The sequence below is a fragment of the Ochotona curzoniae genome, unplaced genomic scaffold (assembly GCF_017591425.1).
Source record: "Ochotona curzoniae isolate NIBS_2020 unplaced genomic scaffold, NIBS_Ocur_1.0 contig_43, whole genome shotgun sequence".
NCBI lineage: Eukaryota > Metazoa > Chordata > Mammalia > Lagomorpha > Ochotonidae > Ochotona > Ochotona curzoniae.
The window spans coordinates 13466658-13475792 of record NW_024466218.1 but is presented as its reverse complement, the minus strand read 5'-3'; positions in this window follow the sequence as shown (position 1 = coordinate 13475792).

The following is a 9135-nucleotide window of genomic DNA, read 5'->3' as shown; positions in this document are numbered from 1 at the left end:
CAGCACTGCTATTGATTTAAACTCAGGTAAGGGGATGTTTTTAAGTTCAATATACATAAATCACTGAACTTGGATGAGATACTAACAAGCACGCTGAACAACTTCATAGATAGGTAATAATGAAGAAGAAATCAAACAATGATAAACAGAAAACTGTCACTGACATATAAAAAGAAACTGATCTTATTAATTAAGAATATTTTATTTGTTTACACTTCTTAGTTAAAAATTGTATTTTCAACATGCTTAGCTAAAATCCTACTGTAAGCAGTAGATATATAATCAGAGACAAAGGATGAATTCACAGCCCTATTTCTGAATGATCTCGGGTAAATCACAAAAACCAATTTGAAACTGTCTTCACCTAAAAAATGGGGACATTAAATCCCCACACAGATTTTTGTGTGTCTCAGATAAGGTATTGTGCATGAAAGCAATGCGTAAATTGTGAAATACTTTGCACATACTGAGAATTTACAATTTTGTAGGTGTTTGCCATTTCTGATTAATATTACTGAGGGTCCTAATGGCGTTAGAGATGAAAAATAAGTGAAACTCTAATGTGATTTTTCCCATCAGGTAACTCAGACCTGACCCTGAAAAAACAGATGCACGGAGCTGTCACCTTCCCTCCGAGTGAAGTGACGGGCTGTGTAATAAATGATCATTTCTGTGATTATCTGTATGTGTTCATGCCTTGAACAGGAAGAATCTCAACCGGTGGACACAACAACATGCCAGTCATCAAAACTTCTTAGGATTATCCTGTGAATGATTAGTCACACTTAGCCACCCTTCGATGCCTGATGCTGTTCTATTTAATCAGTCCATGAGCCTACCTCATCCTCATTTTGAGGGTAAAAGGATGCTCTGCTGAAGGATAGATCTAGGATGGGACAGGAGCCATAACCTTGATGAAGGTTCAGAGTCTGCATTGCTCCATGAATAAGGAAGATAACAACATTCCGAGGAGCACTCCATGAGTGTAATCACTCCTGTAAAGATTTGGGCTGACTTAGCACATTTGAGAGGCACATTCTGAAGATGGAACCGGAGTGTCAGTTTGGTGGAGACACCTATGAGCACCTGATAAGCTAGAAGTCATGAACACTCCAGAAAAAGCGAATGAGATGAAGAGCAAATGCCTAGAAACTGCAGGGAAGAGACTGCGAACACAGTCACTTGTTGAAGCCTGTTTCTACATACACCTCTCATCATAAGGCACTGTTGATTGAAAATAAGTTGATGATAAGCAGAGTCATCCACTGGACACAAAAGAAAATCAGTAAAGATTGAGATGGCATTCTAATAATATATTCAAATAATTTATGTGTTGATGCTGCTGAGTCAGGCCCCAGGGGAATCAAAAAAACACAGAAGTATCGTATTCATTGTGCCTATAGGATGAGGCTAGAAGCACTCTTAATGGGAAAGTTCATTTCTCTAATATGACACTGCATGGATAAAATTACTGAGTGGAAAAAGTAATGCTGAGCTGGTCTGATTGCTTATCAGGTCATTGTTTAAGAAAAACAGTGAATCTCTATATATGCATTGTGATCTAAGGAGCTATTTTTACACACACTGTTCTTTTTCTTATAGAATCTTGTTAGACAGCAGTGAGTGCCAGAGGACTGCTTGGAATAACAGAATCAAAACAATTTACTGAAAGCCAACCTTGTGTCAGGTTTCGTGTTGACTGCTTTTATCTAAGTCTCATTTCAACCTTACACAGTCAGTAGGACTGTTATCCATTTCATTGATGAATAAATTAAGGAGCCAAGAGAGCAAAGAGCAGAGTCCCATTTTAATCTCAAGACCAACTTCACAGGAGCATGTTCCACTATTCTGCTCTCATACTTATGAAAGCAGCTGAGTTAACATGTTCACTTATGTGTTGTTTGAAATTTTTCTACATGTGAGAGTTGGGAGCTTGGTGGAGTTTTCTCTGGCTGGGCATCTGGCTGATAAGATGATTCGTATGAATTGCTCAGTAACTTAAGGAAAGGATAACCAACTCAGGAGGGACATTTCAAAACTGAAAACAACAATGCCGAGAAGCTTTCCAAAAGGAGGAATACAGAGAAGACTAAGCTAACCAGATTTTCCACCTTTATTCTTCCTTCACTGTAATTCTCTTTTGGACCTTCAGTAAAGATACAGCTTGACATCTGAATGACAGGCTGGACTTACAGAAGCTTAGAGACACAGTACAGGAAAGGGAGCATTGAGTTGGCCTGATCTGACTTCCAGGAAAGAGGAAGCTTCTAGTAGACCTCAAAAGAGAACCCTAGTAGGTGTTGCAAATGAACATAAAAAGGATCACCTAGGAGCCAAGATGTATATACATAGCAATAGAAAATAAGATCAAATTTCCAAGACGTTCAAGTATCCCTGCTATGATTTAGATATTAGTTTAGATGACTCAGAGAATTCCTGTATGAAAAGCTTGGGCCCCAGTAATGTCCTACTAGAGGTTTCTGAACTTGTTAAGAGGTAGATTCTAGTGGGATGTCCGTAGTTCTTTACAAGGGTACCCTGCGGAGGTGGCTCTCAATTGACCTGTTGAGTTCTCCTGAGAGGGGTGGTATAAAAGCTGGTGTTGGCTCCACTATTGTTTTCTGCTTTTCTTGTTCTTTATTTGATCCTTTGTGCACAAGCACTACACTGTCACCGCTGCTTAATACTACAGAGAACAAGCAAAGGAATGACAGACTTATGCCTCCAAAATATGAGCTAAATAGCCCTTTATTTACGTATATTGCTGTAGCAAAAGGAACTTGATTTATATAGCTTGTTTTGCTAAGGCTCAGCATATTTAAGTGGTGTTCAAACTACCCAAGAGGTCCCCCTCAACAGTTTCCTGGGACTTGCTTCTGATTTCTGACTATCTTCTTTGCGGTAAAGGAGCAGGTGACTGGAGCCAATACAGTGGTATTGCAAACTAATCCTCAGCTTGATAATGCCAGCATCCCATATGAGCATGGATTTGTATTCTGCTGCTCCACTTCTGATCCAGAGTCCTGCTTATGACCTGTGAAGGCAATGGAGGATAGGCCATGTCCTTGGGCACCTTTACCCATATAGGAGACTGTGTAGAAGCTCCTGGATCCCAGCTTCGGATCAGCTCAACTCTGACTATTGCAGCCATTTGTAGAATTAATCAGTGGATGGAATGCTTTTCTGTGTCTCCCCTTCTCTATCTGTAAAATCTGTCTTTCAAATAAAAGTCGATACATATTTTTATTGCAAAGAGAAAGTGGCTGTTTTCTACAGCTGGATGCTTAATATATTTCTTTCAATAACTTTGTCCTCCAACATCAGATTTTCTGATAACGCTTAAGAGATCTTTCCACACCTCCTTCTCATGGCGTTTCCCATTGCCTCTACTCCATCTCTTCCAGCTGGCATTTGCTGAAGTTTGTCTCTAACAGCAAGTTCTTTTTTCCCCTTACTTTTCCCAACTCTAGAATGAACATCTGCTTTTCACACTGGCAAGATTAATATATCCCACTTGAGCAAACACAATATGCCCTCTTCTTGTCACTCTTGGAGTCAGGAGATTGCTTGCCAATGGAAATGAGTGTTCCATATTATACTAAGACAAAAATATATTCCATACTGGTCTAAAGCACATGGAGCCCTTCATATTGAGACTTAAGTCACTGATCAACCTCAATGTCAACAGGAAGCAATCTAGATCATTTTGTGCAAGTATGTATGAGGAGAAAAACCACCCTATTTGCTGTTCTGTGACTCAGGGAATGTTGTCATCCCAAATCTTGCAACAATCTTTCTGCAGTTAGCTTTATAACATTTGATTTTATAACAGGAGCATAGTTACATATTGTACATATGCCGTGTTGAACAAAATGTCAGGGTAGACCCTCAAAAATTAGTGGCTAAATAAAATTTAAGAAATCTTAGACAAGTTTCATTTCTTCAGCCATAATATAGATTCTATCCCATATACTTTTTTTTCAAAAAAATCTTTTTAAAGTAACTTTAGGGTATTATTTATCATCACATAAACCCTTGCACTAGACATAAAAATATAAGTGATTCTGCAAATTATAAAAACTGTCAAAATGTAAAAACTGGAACGCTTCCCCTAAAATGAAGGTCGTGTAATCAGCGTTATGATGGGGACCCATAAGTGGCTTGTAAAAGACAAATAAACTATATTTCTTGCCACTGAATATTAATATAATATTGATACAATATTATATCAAATGGAGTAAAGAACACATCTCATGTATAGTTGATATAGTCAAAGCTTCTACTCCAGCTGAATCTTTTACGAGCTTTTCTGTTCCCTACGGAAATCTTAAGATTTTCTAAACCTGAAAATCTAACTATCCTAAATTTATGGAAGGCCAAATTGCAATTTGAAATTAGAGCTACTGAAACAAAGGTTAAAAAAAAATGCCCATGATCTTAATATAAAATACAACAGTTTCCCGAAGCCCTTGCTTTCTTGCTCTAGTAAAGGTCCAAGCGTCAGACAAACACAAGCTATACCGTACTGGTTTTGTGTATATGCTTCTTCTCCCTCCCAATGCCAGGCCACCCTGCTCTGTCAGTAGTAATCAACCATCATCCCAAAAAGTGAAAGTAATCAAAAGCTAAATCAAATAAATATGTCTTACTCTCTATTCTGACATCAGCCAAGTTCCATTCCTGGTGGGAGGCCAAAGGGAACGGGTGCCAAAGGCATATGGCTGTGGGCACCATTGTGCCAGAAAGATGTCAACACTTTGGAAAGAATTCAGAGAATGGGAGCGGGGGTGATTAAGGGGCTGAGAAATTTACTTATGAGGGAGATTAAGAGAGCTAAGTGTGTATACATTGGCGAAGCAATATATGGGAGACAGCAGAGACCAAGATAATTTGAAGTGTCGACAAGTCCGTAGAAGGAATTAGTGGCATGGGAGCCAGAGGGAAGACAGAAGAATCAGACAAGGAGTAGCTGGAAATAGGACAAAAACTAGTCTAGTTGTCAAAGTTTTAATAAGAATATGCTGATCTAAAACAAGAATATTTCCAACTACAGCATTAAATGTAGTCATTGGAGAAAAAGAAGACAAAATGTATCAAAATAAACCAGGTGGGCTTGGTATTAATAAGCAAACTATCTGCTCCTCTACTGGGGCCTCACTGCTAAGAGCATGCTCACAATCCTTGTCTAAACTCCAGACTTCCTCAGACATGATCACAGACTGATGATTCAAGGTTCAGCTCTTCCATGTCCCCTCCAGGTCGATTCTTTATTGTTCCTGTCTCCTGTCATCATGCAGGGAGTGCTGAATATAGGATAGATTTGCAACTGTTAAAATTTTCATAATTAATATGCAGCTCATATGTCAAACAATGCATCCATATAAAATATATAACTCAGTAACTTTCACTATATTTAACAGAATATACCATGATCAATTATGTAATATCCATAAAAAAAATTTACTTCTTAGCTTTTGCTTACTAATGTTTATCACACAGTATAGTAAGTACCAGTGCAATTTGAGGGCAGTCTAATTGTCTGTGATGTCAGCATCCCATACCAGCTCTGATTCATGTCCCTGGAGCTCCATTTCCTGTCCAGGGCAGGGAATGGCTCAGGTCCTTGGGCTCTGAAACTGTGTGGACGATCCAGAGGAAGCACCTTGCTCCTCTGGATCTGACTTTAAATCAGCTTGGCTCTGATTATTGTGACCATTTTTTGGAGTGAACTGGCAGTTGGAAATTTTCTCTTTCTCTGTGTAAAATCTGCCTTTAAAATGAAAATATATAATGCAACATTTAAAAGAAAATACAACTTCAAGTCCAGAAAACTATACATTGCCGAATTCCAATAGAAAATGGAAAAAAATCACACCAAAATGATAATATGATCATTAATTTGATGAATATACAGGAAGTGGCATGTATATATATATACACATATATATATACATTTTAGTTCATCTTTGAATATTTCACAACATGGTGCATGGAGTAAAGATCTCATTATCTCTGCCCATTCAATATCTAACCCTAAGATAATACTATCTCACATTTTGTCTTTATAGAGTTATCTCTTCTGTCTAGTTCATGTAAATGGGATTACATAATTGGTGGTCTTTAAAGGCTAACTTTTGCAAATTAGAGTATGATTTCCAATAATTATCCATATTCTGTAACAAGTCAATAGAGTATTTCATTCCATTCCATGACCAAATAATATTTTAGTATGCTAGGGTCTGATGCTATGGCAATATAAGTGCTGGCAGCCTGTGTGGACACCAGTTCATATTCTGTTCACACCTCTTCTAATCCAGCTCCCAGACAATAACCTGGAAAAGTTGAGGAGGACAGCCTAAATTCTTGGACTCCTGCATCCATGGGGGAGATCCACATGAAGCTCTTGGCTCCTGGCTTCAGTATGGCTCAGTCTTGGGTGTTATGGCTTTTGGGAGTGAACTAGTGCATAAAGATCTTCGTCACTTTTTTCTAGCTTTCTCTGTAATCTACCTTTTAATTCAATTTTTTTAAAAGTCTATAAAAATACCTTCTAGTAAATGGATATGCCACAATTTGTTTATCCATTCACCAAACATCGTTGGCATATTGTACTTCCACTTACCTATCTGACTAGTTTTTATTAATGGTTTCTATTCTTTAGTCCTAGCCAAAAAGTTAGACAATGTTTTCTAGCATATTGGTGCTGCACTTTTACTCCTTTAAGAACGGTGAAGGGGGCTACCATTCACCTGCTCTGGGAGTAGGTTTCCTTAGAATACAGTGAGATCGTGTATTTTGGAATTGTGAGAACTGGGTTTCAAAACTACACTCCAGGGCTCAGCACAGTAGTCCAGTGGCTAACGTCCCCATTTTGCACAATCCAGCATCCCATATGGGCACCAGTTTTGATCCTGGCTTCTCCGCTACTGATCTACCTGCTTTCCTATGGCCTGGGATAGCAGTACAGGATGGCCCAAACCCTTGGCACTTTGCACTCCGTGGGAGACCAGGAAGAAGCTCCTGGCACCTGGCTTCATATTGGGTCAGTTCTGGCCATGGAGGCATTTGGGGAGTAAATTAGTGGATGTAAAATCTTTTTCTCTGTATCTCCTTCTCTCTGTTTATCTGCCTTTCCAATAAAAATAAATAAATCTTAAAAAAAAATACCACACTCCAAATATTGGCAGAACTGTGCTTGACAAAGTTATTGAAAAATCCTTGAGATTTAGCTGACTCAGGGATCATAGGATCTTAAGGGACTGCACGAAGCAAATCAAGTGCTATGTAATACTTGTTACTTACTAGGACTCAATAATGTTACTTTATTTTTAACAAGATATGACTACTGAGAAAAGAGCACACATAAGCAGGAAAAGACTCGGTGTAACTCATGATACTATTTGATAATGCTTCCTATATGTAAGAGCAAAATAACAACATCTATCATATAATAGCTCTTTACATGAGTTATATTTATCATTAAGCTCTTTTCATATATTCAGCCATTCGAAAATGTATAATCTTATATGTAACTAATACTCTCATTTATTAAGAGAAGGCGTTCCTGAAAGTTCATTGGGTTTTCAGCTGGTTTGGGAAGTCATTTCTTATCCATTATACCATGTCACAGAGCCTCGTTTTCGTCTGTGGGTGATCAGGCCAGGCATATTATAAAATAGCATATTTAAAATTTGGATATACAAACAGCCTTGTTCTTAATAAAAAAATTTACTTTTGTGTCCAGTGCAGTTAGCCTAGTAGTTAAGTCTTTGCATGTGCTAGGATCCCATTTTGGCACCGGTTCATTTCCCTGCTGTTTCACTTCCAATCCAGGACCTTGCTTATGGCCTGGGAAAGCAGTTGATGGCCCAAAGCCTTGGGTCACTACACCTGAGTGAGTGGACGACCCAGAAGTAGCTCCTGGCTCCTAGATTCAGATTAGCTCAGCTCTAGCAATGGGAGCCATTTGGGGAGTAAACTAGTGGATGGAAGCTCCTTTTTTCTGTCTCTCCTTCTCTCTATAAATCTGACTTTCCAATAAAAATAAAGAAATATTTAAAAATTACTTAACTTCAGGTGAACAATTTGCCTTGCATTTTAACTTTTAAGTGTATTGTTTTGAAGTTATTCATCTTTTCCTCCTGTGATAACTTCAACTCCCATAATTCTTTTTCACTATGTTAAAACCTAAAGAAAAAAAAATCTTTCTAAAATTTGAGCCGTTCGTCTCTCTGAGCTATCTTTTGTAGGCCATCTTTCACTTCTGTGAACTCAAAGGACAAGCAGGTTGGATGGACTTAGATCATACTTACCTACAGAACCTACTACCTTATATACAGTCGACACTATTTCTAGAGGTGCCTTGGTGCAATACCTTACCCAAATACCTCAAGAGTCTCTAGTACAAGGCACACATTGTAGCTCAACAGATTAAGGCATCAAGGAGATAACCAGTTCCCAGGCTAGAGTGCCTAGAGTTGGGTGTCATCTCCACATGTAATCAGTTTCCTGCTAATATATACCTGCGGGAAGCTCAAGGCTCAAGCACCTGAGTCCCTGCCATGCATGTGATGTGATTCTAGCTCCTAGTTCCTGTCTGGTCCAACCCTGTCTGTTGAAAGCATTTGGAGACTGAACCAGAGTATGGAATCCCCTCTCCCCACCACACACACACACAGAGTATGAGAAGCAGAAAGACTGGTCAATACAAATATATTGGTCTTAATGTTCTCTTCCACTCCTCAGCTCTGTAAATAAGTCTGCTATAACTTCCTCAGCCTGGAATATCGTCACTGCCTGGCCTCCCCCATATTTGTTGTCACATTGATTTTAATTTACCTGTATAATTTATTGATTTAATGCAAAAAAGCCTTATTTCAGAAAATAGGCTGGGATTTCAATGAGTATTAAATATCTTTTACTTCATCAACTGATGCAGCAAATTCATCTGAATGAAATCATGCTTTGCCTTTTTGTTGTTACCGTCAAGAACCCAGATGCAACTCTTAACTTTCCTTAAGAAGAATTTCGTAAGCAGTATTTCTCTTTTCCCATTGCTGTAGTGATATGAGTTATGTATTTCACATCCTAGATATGACCAGTTAGTATTTGTTAATGAATGAAGAACATTGCCTC